Below are 19,323 nucleotides of genomic sequence, written 5' to 3'. Positions count from 1 at the left end.
ATGCAGAATTTGATAACATTTTAAACTAATACTTAACAACATCAACACATTTAAACTATATCTAATAACAATAAATATAAATAGCAAACCAAGACATGAAATTTTGCTACAGGTGTTCGACATGTCGACCATGTCTGTTATCGACAGACGGCACCGTTTTTGGAACATTTTTTGCGGAGTTCATTAACTCGGTGGGGGTGAAAGATACCCTCGCATAACTGCTATGTACTTTTAATTATTGTCTAGATTAATCGGGCAATTTAAAAGTAAGAACATTTATTCTTCCGTAACTCATAAACGGTAACAGATATCGATGTGCGGTTTTCACCATCATGTTTTTGATAAAAATTGAGCTCCAGACATCGATATTAGTTTTCGTCTATCTCCTATAGAAAATGATGATTCCATTTAAAAGTGTCCAATTTGGCCCACCCTGTACAGTAAAACTACTGAGCTATATACTAGAGCAAATGAGTGTACCTACTCATTCAAGCTGAGACAACCTGGTATTCAGACGGCCCAAGAACGTCGGAAGGCGTAGGAACTGGAAAAGTATGGCCGAAACAAGGAATAGTAAACAAGGAAACCGTAAGTCTATCTAAGGATATCACAGACAACCAACCAGCGCTAATAGTATAAGAAAATCGGCCTTCAAATTCGAAGTATTGGTAAAAACTTGAATTTTTGATATGAGTTACTTTGAAAGATCTAAAAACGAATTGTGAAAGATTTTTTTAAATTCATCCCCGAGAATGTGTGAAATAAATAATATAAATATAAAACTATTTTTTCGAAATTTCGGAGAAACTGTAAGCACTAGAAAAAAAAAGTTCAAATAAAAGATACACAATTTTGTTACAAATTGTTAGTATCAGTGATCTTATTTCTGTAATAATTAGAATGACTTGGCAATTGCACAGCATAATTATAAAAGAATAATCTACCATTTGGATTACTAAATAAATCTAAACAGTGCCCTTAAAAATAAAGTTTTTTTAATTAGTATAGAATATCATATCGTGCATTTGCCAAATCATTATAATTATTACAGAAATAAAGATGACTAATACTGATACTAACAATTTGTAACAAAATTGTTGAATAGGTGCTTAAAGAGAAACTAAATAAAATAAACTTACTTGGTTTTATATGAGATCTCACAACTTCTTATAGTGGAAGAGATCTCACAACTTCTTATACTGAATTCTATGTTTTTGATTACCAAAGGAATCATAAAAATAAAAAAAAAAATATAACTTTAAATTGAACGAAAATTTTTTCCGTTGCGTTTTTTTGCATCTGAGTGTATATAAAAAATATGTACAAGGTGTCCCATTTTGATTGAAATCATACGGTATCTCCATTATTCGTGAAGATTTGGCAATTTGGAACACCCCCTGTATCTATGTTACTGTTAAAGGTATCGAGAAGGTGATAACTGTTTATTGTAGAACTTTTTACGTAAAATACAGTGGCGTAATCTGTTATTCTACAGAAAGAATATTTTAAAGATATGACCTAAAGTTATGTTTTCTTAAATGGAACACCCTATATTTTTATAAATTATATGATCTGGCTTGACCTAAGCTTCTCAAAAATATATATCACTCTATATTTATTTTCGCTATTTACTGCAATATTAAAAAAAATATTAGAAGATCATATTTATTAGCAGGCCATGATTGATAATAAAAGAAACTAAAGAATTATTAAAAGTATACTGCTGTGTGTCTCTTGTTATATTTTAGGAGCCACTAATAAATTCTTTATACATAAGGGAAACTTAACTCTGTAACTCTCTACCTATTCGTAAATCTGGGAAGCTATCGTACCGAAACTTTTAGATAGGTATATTCTTACAGCTAATTTACGTGAACTATACTTTCAGCAAGATGGGGCTCCACCTCACAACTTTGAAAATATTAGAATTTTGTTAAATTATTATTTCACAAATCAATGAATTGTAATCAATCGACCCATATGATGGCCATGGCCTCCTTGATTCCCGGATTTGTCCGTTCTAGATTTCTGATTTTCGGGATCTTTGAAATATGAAATATATCGTGGCAACTACAACAATGTTGAACACCTGAAAATGCTTTAGTAATGCAAGCTAATAATGCAAGCTTTTAGATATTTGCAAACCCATCCCGTTATAATAAATTCCGTTATAAAAAACGTTCCGTTTGACAAAAAAAATGGGACAGGTTTGTATAAACCGCCATTCTCCTATTTTTACCAATAACAGAGATACCGTATGATTTCAACCAAAATGGAACAGACACCCTGTACATATATGATATAAAAAATGAAAAAAAAAAATAGGTAAAATATCAAAGGCATTTTTATGACAACGATCGGTGCTCTCTCCCCCCGCTCATCCGGTACTGCGCTATGAAATTCCTCGACGGAAAACGACCGTAATGGATTAATTTACGAGCGCGAGCGTCCGTCAAAAAGCGGATCTTAATGAAATGCCGCGCGTTCCGGGAGCCCACGCGTGCCCGACATCTGTTTTCAGCCAGCCCGCCACGTTCCCGACGAACGGTGGTGGCGTTGCTGCGTGGCGCGACCAGCAAACGTTTTATTGGAATTTTTCGATATGGGGCGACGGGCACGGACTCGCATAAATAAAGGTCACTACACACGACACACTTTGTAGGATAACCGGAAATCTGTATATATGTTACAGTGAAAGTAGGAAATTCAATAATTGTTAACATTCACTAGGAAATGGTCCAACTGGTCCAATTACGCATTGGACCATTTAATGTGGTATTTTAAAAAGATTTGTCGACTTTTCCTAGTAATTTCCAACATTCACTAGTGAAAGTAACATTTACTAAAAGTTGTCAGTAAAAGTTATTCTATTGTACAGGGCGAGTGTGGTGAGGAAGAATGGTGGTGGAAGTTAGAACAAATAAAACGTTTAAGAACCTCAATATTTAAGCTGATCCACATATCTTAAAATTATAATTTACTTCTTTAGTATATTTCGTCCTATTGCTGCCAAAAGTCACTAAGTAACATTTTTCCGAACAACCAAATTCAATCACTAACTATATTTTGAAGCGGAGAATCGATTGAAAAGTCATTAACTACGATTTCTGGCTATTTATGTTTTATTTTAATACCGAATAGTTACTAACTATAACATCTTTATGCAATGCAATTCATCTTTAAACGCGTTTTTCTCGGAAGTAATAAAAAGTAAGTTAGTGACTTTTGGCAGCAATGGGACCATTTTTTAAAAATTATAGAAAATAACCTTCTACATATTAAGAGGGAAAACATAGTAAACATTGTAAAGCGTACAAAACAATTAAAAAAACATTCATAAACGTAAGATTACTTATTGACACAAGGTTTTTTTAATAAAGTTCTTCATCGTGGACAAAATAAAATATGCCCGAATTTTCTTCAACAGGAATTATTCGTTTTTTCAAACCCGCTACTTCAAGTATATCAAAACGTTTAATACATTCATAGTCACTAGGTTCCATATGTTTTTTCTCTTGCACGCTTAACTTTTGCTATGACTTTATTATATTGCAAAAACAAGCACTATTGCATTCTCGTGAGTGCCTAGTTTACCTTAATTTTTCACAGAAAATTACTTCCATAGGAAAAATATCGCACATCCCTTTTTACAAGGATAACAAATAGTTCAGTAATATTATGGCTCAAATTGCGATATATCCGACAAAATTCATAAAGTTTTCAAAATTGGTGGAAATTATCAGGACATCATATGTATTAATAAACTGAAAAGTTCCCACCCCTAAATAGTGTGCGTCATCCCCCAGGACATCGTTTCTACCCCCCCTTTTGAGTTTTTTTAGATAATCGCGGCAACGGTGCAAATCTCGACAAAAATACCTATATAGAAAATTGTTCTTCATAAAATTCTCTATCAAAAAGATAATTACACTTCCTTTCTAAAGTTAATAATAACGTGGCAAATAGGGCGCAAATATAAGGGTTGGTTATGACTAGCACTATCTGCAGTTCAATCTAATTTAAAGTTTAACGCTAACAAAAAGCAGTAACCACTAAATTATACTTAGAATTTTAATATACGTTCTTCTCTCACACTCTTTTATGTACTTCAACAAACTTCTTGGTAAAGCCAACTACATTGTCATGTTGTCAAAACTACCACCAACTTCTGCTGCAGCTCGGCAACACTCGTATCGGGGTTTTCACCAAATTCAAACATGGAGAGGAGTTATACTCGAACATACCGACTGTGGGTGGAAAAAAGTTGGCGGTATATTAATCCCAACAATGACAAACAAAGAGCCAGCCCCCGCATCTGTTTTAACGCTTATTTCAAGTTCATGCAAATTAGGGTGCGAATACAGATGCAGCTGCAGAGGAGCAGGCTTGCGTTGCTCTACAATGTGTTATCATTGCCATGGACAGTCATGCTTGAATGTTGAACCTGTGGAAGATGACGAAGATTACTAGTTAACATTTGATAATTAGTGGATTAGGCCTACAAGGGATACCACTTCAAAAAAAACGCATCAATACTTTACCTCTAGCGTGATGTGGAAATAAGTACAAATCATCCCTTTTATAGGGGTAGAGGAGTGTGAGAGAAGAACGTATATTAAAATTCTTAGTATAATTTAGTGGTTACTTCTTTTTGTTAGCGTTAAACGTTAAACTTTAAATTAGATTGAACTGCAGATAGTGCCAGTCATAACGAACCCTTATATTTGCGCCCTATTTGCCACTTTATTATTAACTTTAGAAAAAAAGTGTAATTATCTTTTTGATAGAGAATTTTATAACGAACAATTTTCTATATAGGTATTTTTGTCGAGAATTGCACCGTTGCCGAGATTATCTAAAAAAACTCAAAATGGGGGTAGAAACGATGTGCTGGGGGATGACGCACACTATTTAGGGGTGGGAACTTTTCGGTTTAGTAATCCTCATGCTATCCCCAACATACCTACCAATTTTCAAAACTTTCTGAATTTTGTCGGGTTTAAATCGTAATATTACTGGATTATAAAAACAATTATACATAACCACCAAAGACAAAGCGAATTTATGCCAGATGTCTGTCAACGTCGTCAACGTTTAGCCTAATTTAATGTTATCCTTATATTGCCTATTACCTTTACTTACCTTTATTTATCCTTATATTTTTCAACATATGGTAACCGCGCTAACTAAATCTTTCAAACTCAATGCTATCGTCCAGGGAATGCTAGCATTCACTAGTAAAAGTTGGTTTCAAAAATAGCTAGTGAACTTTTACTGGCGTAGTCTTAGCAAATCAGTGAATGTGAGTTTTTACTAGTAATTGTTAACAATCACTGATTTCCAACTTTTACTGTACCTAACATATACAATGAATTAATAATATGTTACTTAATAAGAAAATCGGTAATACAAGAAAATTAATATTCACATTTAAAAAAAGGTACTTAAATTGTAAATTCTGATTGTTTTGACTTGAAGGTGGTTATATTCATTTGAGTCAAATGACTTAAAAAATTGACTTAACTTGCACATCATCATGATTTAAGTCAAAAATATAAACTTAAGTCATAAAAACGACTTATATAACGTTATATTGATTTAAGTATTTACTAAAATTACTTGACTTGAAATAAAACGATTTAGATCAAAGACTTAAGACTGAAATTATTTGAACTTTATGTTGAATTTGACTTAAGACTTTGATTTTAGAAATGATTTAAGACTTAAATCTTTTTAAAACCGACTTGTTGCAGCTCTGGCAGCAGTTTAATCTTTTTCTTGTTTCCCGAATTATATTCCTATCTTTAAATCTTTATGATACTAGAACAAATTGGGAAACAATTTTTTCTACATTGTACAACAAAATTTACTTACTAGGATTACCCTTAGAGGAAAATCGTATTTTTATTAGTTTAAACTTAATTTAGACCAAGTTGAGTTTTAAAAAATGTCTATACCTATGTGGCGGATTTATCTATCCAAAAAAAAATCCTTATGGGTTTTTCGCCACTACACTGCAAGAAAAATCTACAAAATAAAATAGTTATTTTTTGTAAACACTTCTGCGTTAAACCTAAACGGACGCTGCTTGTCAGAAGTTGTGTTTACAGTAATAAAAATTTGCCTAACAAAGAAAAAAATGCTTAACGTTTCGGAAAGTTTTCTCTTTCCGTCGTCGGAGGCAAAAAAATATAAAGAATCAAGAAAAAAACTATTTAAAATATTTAAATTGAACTATTCGAGAACACTTTACTTTTTAAAACAGATACGTCTACAAGAAATCGTTGACGTTCTGTTAAAATGACATTATATTAAGTTAAACTCAGGGGCCGGAAAGTAAAATAGCAAAAGCGGTTCCACCGTTTTCACGGATATTTCAAATACCATAAATTCCAGCCTCGGGCGCTAGGTGGTAGTGCAATTAATTTTTAGGTTAAGAAGTTGCTACTAGTTATTGCCAGATGGCGTTCAATCAGATTTTTTTGTAGTTTCCATAGTTTCTAACGGCCATTGTCAAATTCTCAAAAAATATTGTCGTTGTCATAGCACCAATCATAATATTATCAAAAATGATTATCAAAACGTTTTTCAAACTATAATTTGTTATATGTGTTTTTATTAGACAATTCCTTTTGTTTGTGGCCCTAAAAATATAATGTAAGTCTTTTATTTTTGCCATCATTTAAGTACCTATTTATATTTACTCCATTTACAAAACTTTGGGCGTATTAATTACGTTGGTCTTGTTTTATTATAATAAATGATGTTTAAATATTTGACATATAAATAAAAACTTCAAATAATAAATATTATTTACACATGTTTGGCTTTAATTTTATTTAATAATTGTATAAATTATACTGTTAAATCTTATTTTTTACACATCACAACGGTACTTGTTATTAGTATTATTGAATTCGTGTAAAAAATAAGATTTAATAATCAAATTTAATTATTTTAGAGCAAAATTCAATAAATACGCTCATTTAAAAAGCCCGCGCTTCGATCCATTTAAAACAAGCCCTACTCAATAGATGGCACCACTTCTGTAGGACCATTTTTCAGTATGGCAGAGTCCATTCTTTTTCTAGCTAGGTATATTCTTTGGTTAAACTTCAAAATTAACAATTACTACCAGAGATAACTACGAGATGCCCAAGTCAATGTGTATAACTGGTTCTCTAATAGCTATATATAAAAATCCAATGACGGATCCGTTGAATCTGGAGATAGTTGGTGCTGCGATCGGCGCTAAGCGATTCAAAAAGCGCGCCTTTATTTGAATTTAAATATTTTTATATATATATTATAATTACCAAATAAAAGACTAATATAAGAATTAAATTATTTATTAAGAGATAAAAAAATAATATTTTCAAATATGTTACAATAAAATGATAATTTTAAATAAACATAATAATAAATAAATGGTACAAGGAAATAAAACAAACATTTGAGATACAAATGTTGCAGTAAAAAAACAGTAAAAAATGGAATATCCGCCTTTTTTCATATGAAAAAACCATGACATCAGGGAAAAAGCTTTACGTGCCATATGCTTAACGCACGTTAGGGTCCACGTGGAAACACAAACATTCAGCACGGCGAAACAACGTGGCCGCATCCGAAACTCCTTCCAAAGAAAACTTTTCAATACATTGACAAATTTTTATCCTGTGTCCATCCTTGAAAAAAAAAGTATTATTAGATGTGAATGAATTAGGGTTTCCATACATCCGGATTTGGCATGTTTTAGTTTTTATGGTGTCTGGGGTATTATGCGATTAAACTGTTTCACAAAATTATTTAGTTTTTATGATCAGATTTACCGTACTTTCTTTCAATTTCCGATTGGATTACCCTTAAAATCGATCGGACACCTTAAAAATTAAAAAGAACATTCTTTCTAAGGTTTCCATGTTTAGGTTTTTAAGGTGTTTATTAGGTGCATACCTAATTATAGTAAAATAAAATATATTCCTTAAAGTCTTAAAAAAATTGAAAATTAAAAGGGTTACAAAATATGTATTTCTTCTTTATGTATGTATATGCTAGAAGAGCTAGAAGAATGTCAGACTGTACTAATAAAAATTACACATAATTAATTGCAGTATGCCATATATGAATTCTCGTATAAGACCATATGAGGAATACATTTTTTTATTTGAAAGTGGAAGACAAAGACATATTATGAAATAAAATATCTTCTTTAATTAATATTATATTTAATGTTGAAATTTTGTACAAAAAATCAACATTAAATAAAGACAATGAAACTTGAAACTAATAGATGTTTTATTTCAGCATATTAATTTGTTGTTTATTGAAATTACTGGGATATATTACCCCATGTCATTTTCCTTAGGAGTGCATATTCCTTTTCAATACTATCCTACAATTGCTTCTTGGTCATGTTGCTCTAAAAACTGAAGAGTGTATATTTGTTTGATGACATATGTTTATGTTAACCCTGATGGTGCTGCAATTTGTTTTAGAACATAGTTCACCTAGAAAATATAATACTGGTTATGTCATTTTTTTATGTAATTGTGATATGTTTTGATCTGTAATGTGTTCTGTAATGTGAGCTGTTTTCATGACAAATTAAAAATTTATTCCTGTTGGTTTAATATATAAACAAACATAAACATTGAAAATTTGAAATTTTTAGTTTGATAGTTGTTAATGTTGACTAAATATCATATTAAAAGAAAATAACCATCTATTAAGAATACCGATATTTTATATGCTACACCAAGGATATTTTTATACTTAAATACTTCTATTAGTACTTCTTGAAAAAATATTATAATCTACGTCCTACATCCAATCTAAGTCCAATGAAAAATATCGAATTTTGGATTGTAGCATTATTTCAGAGAATCATAGTGCGTTGGAACAGATGGTTGTATGAACATCAGCATTTTCTACAATACTAAATATAATAGATTTATTTGGTATTTTAGTATTTGAGATTAATTCTATAAAATTTATTGTTCGTTCTTATAAATGTTGGTTTAATTAATTCACGGTTATTCAGCTCATTAGACACGGAGTAATGTACTGTAGCCAAACGATTAGATTTTTACAAATTGTAAGTTTTGGATTTGTTGTAGGACTATTTATAATTATTTGCAACAAGTACTACAGTGTCCCAAATAAATAAAAATATCAAACACTAGTTAAGTAGATGTAAAAGAGGACTAATTAATATGATCTCAGTATTCGAACTACATACATTAATTGACTATTTGCGTTGATTAATAATTGCTCCAGTACTAAAAAAAACTGAATTTTGTATGTGTATTAGACAATGTGGTAAAAGTAACACCTAAATTTTATGTCATTTTTTGATAAATGCTTATTTATAATAACAGAGACGTTCATATTCATAACTTTTTAATATATTGATTTCTGATTCAAATCTACATTTATTTATAATAATTTATTAACTAACACAATTAAATGTGATTAATTAATATTTGGGCGGAAATAATGGTGGTATATTTAATTAATGGTACACTCTTTTGCAAAGATTTAAATAGTTATCTCTTTGTAAACAAATGGGCTAGCAATATTATCGTTTTTAGCATCGGTACAGTCTAAAATGTCAATATTATAAGAAAATGCATTTTCTATGAGAATTTGAAGATATAGGTAAAACGTTATATAATACAATTAAATTGTGCATCTGATTCACGTAAAATATACAGGGTGTTCCATTTAAATTAAACAAGTTATTGCCGTTTAAAGCTAGTAATTATTTAAAATAAATTTTAATATAAAATAAAATTTTTAGACACTCTGTATAAGATAGTATTATTTTTATTATTGCAACACAAAATTTAGAAAACAGAAAAACTTCAGTACAATATTTGGTTTTAAAAACTTAAATACCCCTAGAGAAATAAAGCATTAAAATTGTTACTGCATTTTTAGGTGAGATAAACCTTAATCAAAGTTATCTTTATTTTAATTGGAGAAACTAAAAATTTCATAATATAGAGAGTGTTCCATTTAAAAAAATACAACATTGGTATTTTTTATTTATTCGGAACAATCTGTATCTTACAAAAGTACGTTTAAATTGTAGCTCTAATAGTCCTTAAACAAACCCAAATCTTTTATAATTTGGAAAAATTCAAAATCTTTGGCTACAATACTCCGTGTCGAATGAGGTGAATAACCCTGTATAGCAAGATTACACCTTCGATGGTATTAATCTGAAAGCGCTGTTAGTTCCTTACCTAATTTTTGAGTTAATATTATATTATCCTTTAAATTTATCCCACTATCTACTAGCACTTTTATTTTTCTGTTGGGTATAGACTCATAAGGTAAATAAGTATATAGATATTCTTGTGTGAATTTTCACTATCTTGAAATCACTAAAACAAAGGTAAATTAATAAATGAATTTTTTCCAATATGTGAAAACCAATATTGGAAGACAAAAAAAAATAGTTTACCAGATAGTCCGTTCTTTATGTTTTACCCTCTCTGATTGTATATTATCCTCTCTGATAGTCTTATCAGAAGTTGCAGTGAGGCTCCTTTACCCTATATTTCAGATTTTGTGACTGACATTTCCTACAAATATAGGGAATATAGGATGTAAATTATTTTATATTACGCTTTGGGATTACCTATGAATGTCGGCAGTTTTTCTACATGATACACAATGATGGTGCTTCAATTATGAAAGAACATGAAGATGATATACCACTTCTTAACCATAAGAAAAGCATGTTTTCCACAAGACAAGTGACGGATTCATCTGTCATACAGCTCTTCACCTCGTTTCCCTTTAGTAGTTTTGTTCTGTTTCTATAAAAATATCAGTTCATTCCACTTTAACTGTACCTACAAATTTTACATATTGCTTATCACCTCTATCTGCAACACGATCTTTTTATAAATACTTATAACTAAGAGATTATAAATACATGTGTAAAAGTTAATATAAACAATTACCTATTAAATTAAATATAAAATATAAAAAAATATATGTTCGAATATAACAAATTTATTTTCTAACTATTTTAAAATTGATTAGACCCGATTACTTAAAATTATTTACCAAAGTAGTAATAGGAAATATTTTATTTAAACTAGGATGTTATAAATAAAACAAAATAGTTTATATAAAGAAATAATAGAATATAAGCTTCTTTACTTACAACCATTTTTATGTTTTCTTTTTGAAAGTGAATTTTCTACACTGGTTAGTTCTTTTATAACTTGAATCACTTTTATTTTATTTTAACAGTGAATATTATTATTTTCAGGCCTATCTTCTATACACTTTCATGGTCATATATTTCTCTTGTCTAGCGAAACCTGATTATGCTGCAATGTTCAATTTTGTTATTAGTCCCATTAGAAAATAAAATACTGTATTTTTTCTCTACAAAATTACATAACATGATTTATTGTGCTGATGGAGCTGCAAAATATCAATAAATATTTTGAAATTAAAGTACCTTTGTATAAATCAAATGTGAGGACAGTTTTATACATACGTTGAATTAAAAAGAAAATGTGAATTTACAATTTTGTGATTTTTAAATGTATAGAAAAGTTAATCTTTAAAAATGGCCATATTTTAAAAAACATTGGTATTATTTGACATATAAAATATTATTTTAAAATTTAGTGTAATATTCCCTGCATATTTTATAAAAACATGGAAGTGAAACTATATAACACTTGAAAAAGAAGAAGATATGAAGAAAGATATGAAGCTAATTTACAACCCTGTATTTTAAATAACTTGAAAAAATATATACTAGAGCCTAGGGCTTAACTGCTCACCTGAATTAGTTAAATCCTGGGTAACGTTATCACAGAGTCATTCATAGAGCAGGAATAGTTATGTTTCAGTTTTATATCAACCAAATTTTACTATCATCACAAAACAACATAATTACAAAAGGCATTGTGTTATATTTTCAAAGATTCTTGTCATATTTTTGGTCTACAAATACAAAACATTATTAATTTTCTTACTCCTCAATTATTAAAATATAGCTGATCCTCAAAGAAAGTTAATATCTGACTCGAAAGTTTATAAACAGCAAATGTCCATCTACAAATAAAATTCACAAATGTGTTTTTAATATAGCATTTTTAAACAAGCTAAGCTGGCTAGCCTCAGGCAAAGAATATTGTATTTTCGTAGTAGAATTATCTTTGACTTTTTTGTCATGGCTTCTCCCATCACCGGGAGAAGAAAATTTTATCAGTTTTATTGCAATACTAAACATATGTTTATATGTACTTACTTTTCAGTATTTTTGGAAAATTATGCATTTTGGCTAAATTCTGGACTCATCTTTGTTATTTCCTCCATAGATCTATCAATACAACATTTTTCTTGAGCGAAATATAGGCCTTGTTCCCATGTTGGTCTTCAAATAAAAATTAACTAATTGCGTTGAAATTCACTAATTATTGTGGTTAATAGATACCTCTGGGTAATTCGCGCAATATATAGGATATTAGTGATCACTTAAACACACATAATATTGCTAATACAACTCAAATAATTTGGAAATTCGCAAGCGAAAAATCAAATCGACAATCGATATTTGATATGAGAATATGAACAATGGCTGCCGCGTAGAGATGGGAAGTACGTGTGCGTGTCGTACAAAATGTACGATACATTTCAATGTACGGTGTACGTGTCGTACAATTTTATTGTACGAAACGTACAATCCACCATTATCATTGTACTTTGCATCTTTGCAAGCACTGGACCCGGGACCGGGGACCGGGGACCGGGGACCGGCAACACAACATACTACGGGAACTGTTGCTTGGTTAAATTAGCTTTAAACCAAAATACGTACACTACATACGCAGTAATACGCACGTACTGAATTGATGTACTGTGTATATTATAGGGTGTGCTACCTTATTAGTACTGCGGTTTAACTTGAAAATTAGTAGCGATTTATTTTTGTAGTTTATAGGTACTATCTACGTAAGCCTAATATGCCTAGTTTCTAATATCCTAATTCAAATAGGTAATTTTTTTAGGATTTTCAATTTAAATTCAAAATATACCTAGGTATTCTAGAACTTGATTTATCGATATAAAAATATAATAATTATAGTTAAACAATTCTGAAGGTATTGCTATTTTGTAGATTTTATTACTAGGTACATTAGTAAAGTATAAAGTATAGTAGCATAGTAAATATGTACGTATCGTACAACATAATAAGTATAGCTAGAGACGTGAGAAATATAAAATAACACGCGACCGGTGCTATCCCCAAGTCTCGTCCTATATTTGTACAACTGTACTCGTACGCTTCTGTTACGGGTGACTCATACTCATTCTACTCCGTTGCCGTCCGCCCTTGATCTCGTGAATCTCGTCGTACAATTGTACGACACGCACTGTACGATACAATTAAGTGTACTGTACGAAGTGTGCTAGTACAACCAATTGTACTGGTTTTGCCCATCACTACTGCCGCGGCGTCGCGTAGAGCGGGACTAGCGGGAGGCGGGGACTAAAACGGATGCGGAAATAAAAGCAGTAAAATATGTACCGGGTCATTTAAATTTGCGAAACAGCGCCCTCCCACTACAGATGCTAATTTTCCAAAGAAGTTTGATCTGGCCAGAGATCCGGCAGGCCTAATTCCCATATGCGCTTGATCGTCTCGTAGTTGTCTCTGTTACTACCTGATAATTACTTAATAAGGTAAAACCAAAAAGTCCATACTTTCTGTATGATTATTTTTAAATTTCACGTATGTTATGTTTATTTATGTAATGTTCTTTAAAATCGAAGAAGCGATTGCCATACATTACTAACATCTACAGATCCATGAGCAATACATTTATTTTTATTAGATTGAATTAAAAAAGCCTCTTTCATTTTTCTTTTAGAGGCTATCGCTTCTTTCATTATAATTTTGGCGTTTTATTTTGGCGTTGAGTTTTTTTTCAAGTTGAGTTTTAAATTAAAATTCCATCCATGCTACAAGAAAAAACAACCTCCATACACCATACAGACATACACCAAACCCACAGCGTTTTTGTAGTAGAAGTTTATTACTGGTTATATTTAATCCGGACTTATACGCGTTTGTGCACACACATCAACGTAACTTAATGAACATTACGTATTAACGTACAGAATTGGGCGGATATTTAGGATATTACGATAAGCACAACCGTAAATTAATAATATGTTTTTGTGTTTTTCAGGTACTGTTGAATAATTTTTCAGGTTAATTGTTGTTTTTATAATCAGATTTTTTATGACGCAATGAAATAAAAGTTAATAATTAATTCCAATTAACGAAAAATAAATTCTAATATCTTACCCCAGTCAAAACAGACAAAAAAGGGGGTTAAATAACAATAATTCGCATAGAGCTGGAAATTGGTACAGATCTTAAATACACTATTATAAATGATATCTGAAAAGTCCCCACCGCTCCACGTCTGCTAAAAAAATTATTTAAGATCAAAGGTCAAAAAAATGTTTTTTTGCTTTTTTTCTTCTAAACGGTAAGCGCTATCGCAAAAATATCTTAAACAAATGTTGTAGACCATTAAATTTTCTACAATAATGGTTCTTATACTTTTTTCTTAAGAACCACCATTCCTGAGATATGGCGATTTCAAACATCGAAAATACTAATATGCTCACATACTCGGCCGGTATACATCATAGGAGACCGAATTTAATAAAAAAATATTGTAACGGGTTTCGCCCATATAAATTGAAACACGTAATGATTTAATTGATTGCGCAGACGTATTCAAAAAGATTGACTCTTCTCCACAAGTCATCATCACAAGTGGAATTCGCTTGCTTCTTGCTATATGTATATGGTGCTCCAAAAAAATTGATTCTATAGACAGGTATAGATATTTAAGTTTTGTCAAAAATACTCGGAACAATAAAATGGTACAACTTTCTTGTCTTCCTCCAACATCTGCTGCTGCCTGTTAACACTTATCGTGTATACTATCAAGTTCAACTGTGGCTAGGCAATCAACTGAACACAGAAGACTGGGGTTGGAAATTTATACATAATATTTTGGAGTCGATTAAAACTTTACTTCCACGTGCTCCAGAAAAACTACTTAACACAATTTTTTGCAATTGCAAAAAGGGTTGTAGCGCAAAGTGGGGTTGTAAAATAGTCGGATTGTTCTGTACACCAATATGTACTAACTGTCAAGGTCAGTCTTGCTCCAATATTGACTTAAATACAGATGAGGATTTTGATGAGGAGACAACTGATGCATCTGTCATAGATGGATTTCCAGATATTCCGCAAGAAGATGAGAAAGAAGAAAGCGAAGAAGACATTACTGCTGAAATACCATTTGAAGATTACCACTCAGATTAAAATTCTCCCAAAATCAATAATAATCCAACCAAGAGCACCGTTTTTTAATATTAATAATATAATGTGTAATAAAACTTGACCACAATAGATCGTGGACTAGGCCTACAGGGGAAACCACACAAAAAAAAACGCGTCAAATAGACTACCTCACAGGTGGTGCGGAAATTTGTGCATATTATGAAAAATACGAGTTTTTCAACTTTTGAAATCGCCATATCTCAGGAATGGTGGTTCGTAAGGAAAAAGTATAAGAACCATTATTGTAGAAAATTTATTGGTCTACAACATTTGTTTAAGGTACTTTTGCGATAGCGCTTACCGTTTAAGAGAAAAAAGCAAAAAAACATATTTTTGACTTTTGACCTTGAATAATTTTTTTAGCACACGTGGGAGGGGTGGGGATTTTTCAGATATCATTTATAATAGTGTATTTAAGACCTGTACCAATTTTCAGCTCTCTGCGAATTATTGTTAATTGAAATGTCTATTTTGACTGTGGTTTGGTTGGATGTATCTGTTACGAAGATATTAGAGTTGAACTAAAACGTGAAATGGCATTAACAGACATGCCTTTCACCGTTATTTGCCGCGAAATTAGCCTGTGAACGTGAACTATACCGTTAATGTTAATTTTTAGGTCATTATTGTTGTCATAATTATGACAAAAGCATAAACCCTAAAGAAATTTCTCAGTAAATCTGTTTGTGATGTTTCATAACTTTAAAACACAAACTAACGTTTAAAAATTAAATTGCCCCGCAAAAATATAGAATAATTTTTAATAGCAGCATTGCTACCAATAAAAGAAAAACAGTGTTTTTGTATCGATTAGAACCATAGGCCTAGGCATGTTTTTTTAATGCTGAAATTGCTTTAACAGCGCTTTCAGATGGAGCGGACCATCCGCGACTTCGAGCAAGTACCATGAGTTTATATGAACGATTTCACATGGGTCGCGTATGCTCCGTTCGGATGAGCTATCTTGAAAAAAAATCGCGCCAACGGTCCGCTCCATCTGAAAGCGCTTTAAATCGTTCCTGCCTTCTTCAAAAACGAATATCTCCAATACAAAAAGCTGATAAAAAACGTTGATATGACAAAGTGGTTAAAACTATTCTACAGGCTGTTTCTATATAACTTTTGTCGAAATAAGATTTTCGTATATATAATAGACAGATGGGAATTTCAATTTTTAGTTTAACTAAAATAATTTAGCTACAAATTGCTTAAAAAATCATCAAAATCGGCACACAAGAACAAAATATATTGAAGTTTAAAAATCGTTAATTTTAAGGTGGCACTTTTTCCTACCGATCAGTGTATTTTCAAAATTAATGTTTTACATCAGTTTGGTCAGAAAGAATTAAGACTACCCTCGTACCAGTTAAATATAAACGAGTCAATATAGTACAGTTTAGTATATCAGTAGATATAACTGTCCAAATATGGCCCAAACGAAACAAAACCATCAATTTCCGCAGCTCTGCGGATTTACATGTGTAAAACCGTATTCGCATGTATTTTAGGCCTGACGTATATCTAATCGAAAAATATCCGGCAGCTGATGAGGCATAAAATTGGAAAATGATTTTTGTAATAGTATTTTTGAAGCGGCATGAAATGCACGTAATGCGAGACCATTGATCGGCGCCAACTGAAAACGGTTTCCCTTTATTTTTTTCTGAATTCAGATCGTTATCAAAAATTCAGTTTTGCCCACACGTTTTAACAATTTGTACAGTTGCATGTATATTTTAGTTTATTTTTAATAAAAATACGATGCCGTTGTATACAAATATTTGTTTAAAAAATCGCGTGTAATGAAAAATGTTCATCTGAATAAAAGTTCTTTTGTTTGTACGCGTTAACCAATTAATTTTATTGACTTTAGTTTGTAAGAGTAAAAACTATGATTGATAAAAAAGTGTAGAAAAATGACAAAAAATCAATTAACGCTTGAAGCCCACACTCACTATGTGTAGTGTATATGATTTGGAAATCCGTCCATTGTGTTCGTGAAAATTCCTTTGATGATTCGCCTAAAAACTGACATTCCGCAAAACCGCCGCACAATCCATCGCATCGACGCATTAGATCGACGCATTGAAGGTTGGAACACATATACGCGATCGCGACCACGATCGCGACAGCGATGGCGATCAATTGCGTCCATTGCAAAGAATTAAAACAAGAAGTGTGTGCGGCTTATTTCTTTGCGATGGACGCAATTGATCGCCATCGTGGTCGCGATCGCGATAGCGATGACGATGGACGAATTGCGTCCATCGCAAAGAAATAAGCCGCACACACTTCTTCTTTTATTTCTTTGCAATGGACGCAATTGATCGCCATCGTCATCGCCATCACCATCACTATCGTGATCGTGGTCGCGATCGCGTATACATATGTGTTCCAGCCTTTACTGTCACTAATCTCACATTTGTTTCAAAACGATGAAAAAATAGAAATTAAAGAAGAAGAAAAAGTACACGTACAATTATGCTATCCTTTTCGTCTTGACATTTTTTCGGCAATTTTATTATTATTTAGCGCTCAGTTTGGATTCTTTTTCACTTAACTTTTACTACCCGAAACAGCGTTCTAACGCTGTTTCACATATAGTATATCTAGTAAATGCTGTTCTAATCTCGTACCTGAGAATTTTATACCTTCATTTACTATACTGAATCATTGTCTACCACATTCAAAGCAGGATAACGTGTGCTGAATATACCTATTTGTTCTAATTTTTTTTCTTCACTCTGTTTAAAATGTTCTCAAAATTCAATTTTTTCTCAAGAAAACCAACTCATATTTTCTTTGCGCTAACTATAAATTATCGATATTTGTTCGATTATTCTGGTTTGTTCACAGAGAACGATCCCAAAAATAAATTCCCGAGCATTTTACAACACTACCTTTAAGTACAGTCTGTCAACGAGAAAATCCTTGACAGTCAGATGTGTCCGTCATTTTAATTTAAAAGTAGTTTATTATATTTTACAAAGAAATAAGTTGATACAATTAAAATGCAAAACGGGAAATTACTATATTTAAAATTTTAGTGACAAATGATTATTTTAAAATACAATATTATGAAAAAAAAACTGTATAAAACTCAAAAAATCCAGTTAGAGTTATTTTATTACAAAATAGTTTAGGGTGTGTATTAATACAAAACAAACAAAAGTGTCTATTAAACAAAACGCCTCATACAAAAAAAAATTATACCTTAAAAAATGGTTAATTAACTTTATTTTTTTAAACCAGTATACCAGAAATTATCTTTCCGCAGTACAAAAGCTATTATTATTTACCTATCATCTGATGTTTTCATTTTATAGCTACTCCAGTTTTTAGTATCATATACGAGATGGTATACCACTTTATTGATGGCTAATACAACTCTTCGGGTCTTCACTTACTTTACAATCTTATTGAAATATGATCTGTAATTTTTAAACCCATAAGACTGGTTAAATACAACAAGATACGATGCATGATGGATTCAGATATATGTAATATATGTATATATATATATATATATATATATATATATATATATATATATATATATATATATATATATATATATATATATATATAATCAATCAATCATCCATTCATCCACCAATCACCAGCAATCCATTTATTTCACTTAAAAAATTTAAAAAAGTTAACTATATGAATGGGTTTATATTTTTCTTGAATGGGTTTAACTTTTGGATGGAACCAAACCAAACCCATTCATATAGTTAACTTTTTTAAATTTTTTAAGTGAAATAAATGGATTGGTATGGACGTCATCTGCTTTTTGGGTGATCGTCTGTCGAAATCTTGACTGAGTCGTAAAACAGAGTATATTTATCCTACGAATATTGATAAATATTAGATTTGCAAAAATTTCATTTTCTAGATAATTTTTCATTATCTGTATT

General features: G+C 31.1%; 1 long non-coding RNA gene across 3 annotated transcripts; it reads right to left on the bottom strand.

The window, feature by feature from the left end:
* Window positions 1-7,333: 7,333 nt before the first annotated feature.
* LOC115881834 lies at window positions 7,334-12,623 on the bottom strand. Of its 3 annotated transcripts, none has more exons than XR_004050095.1 (9): window positions 12,470-12,623; window positions 12,284-12,409; window positions 11,814-11,976; window positions 11,180-11,445; window positions 10,646-10,862; window positions 10,469-10,589; window positions 10,248-10,388; window positions 8,347-8,507; window positions 7,334-7,685 (listed from the first exon to the last, which is right to left on the bottom strand). It is a non-coding gene; the product is annotated as an uncharacterized LOC115881834 (long non-coding RNA). The 3 variants fall into 3 exon arrangements; XR_004050096.1 differs by having other exon boundaries at window positions 11,180-11,406; XR_004050094.1 differs by having other exon boundaries at window positions 11,180-11,348.
* Window positions 12,624-19,323: the final 6,700 nt, after the last annotated feature.

The sequence above is a fragment of the Sitophilus oryzae genome, unplaced genomic scaffold (assembly GCF_002938485.1).
Source record: "Sitophilus oryzae breed Bouriz unplaced genomic scaffold, Soryzae_2.0 scaffold_1743_pilon_pilon, whole genome shotgun sequence".
Classification (NCBI taxonomy): Eukaryota; Metazoa; Arthropoda; class Insecta; order Coleoptera; family Curculionidae; genus Sitophilus; species Sitophilus oryzae.
The sequence above is the reverse complement of the archived record's forward strand: the minus strand, read 5'-3'. Positions and strand labels throughout refer to the sequence as shown.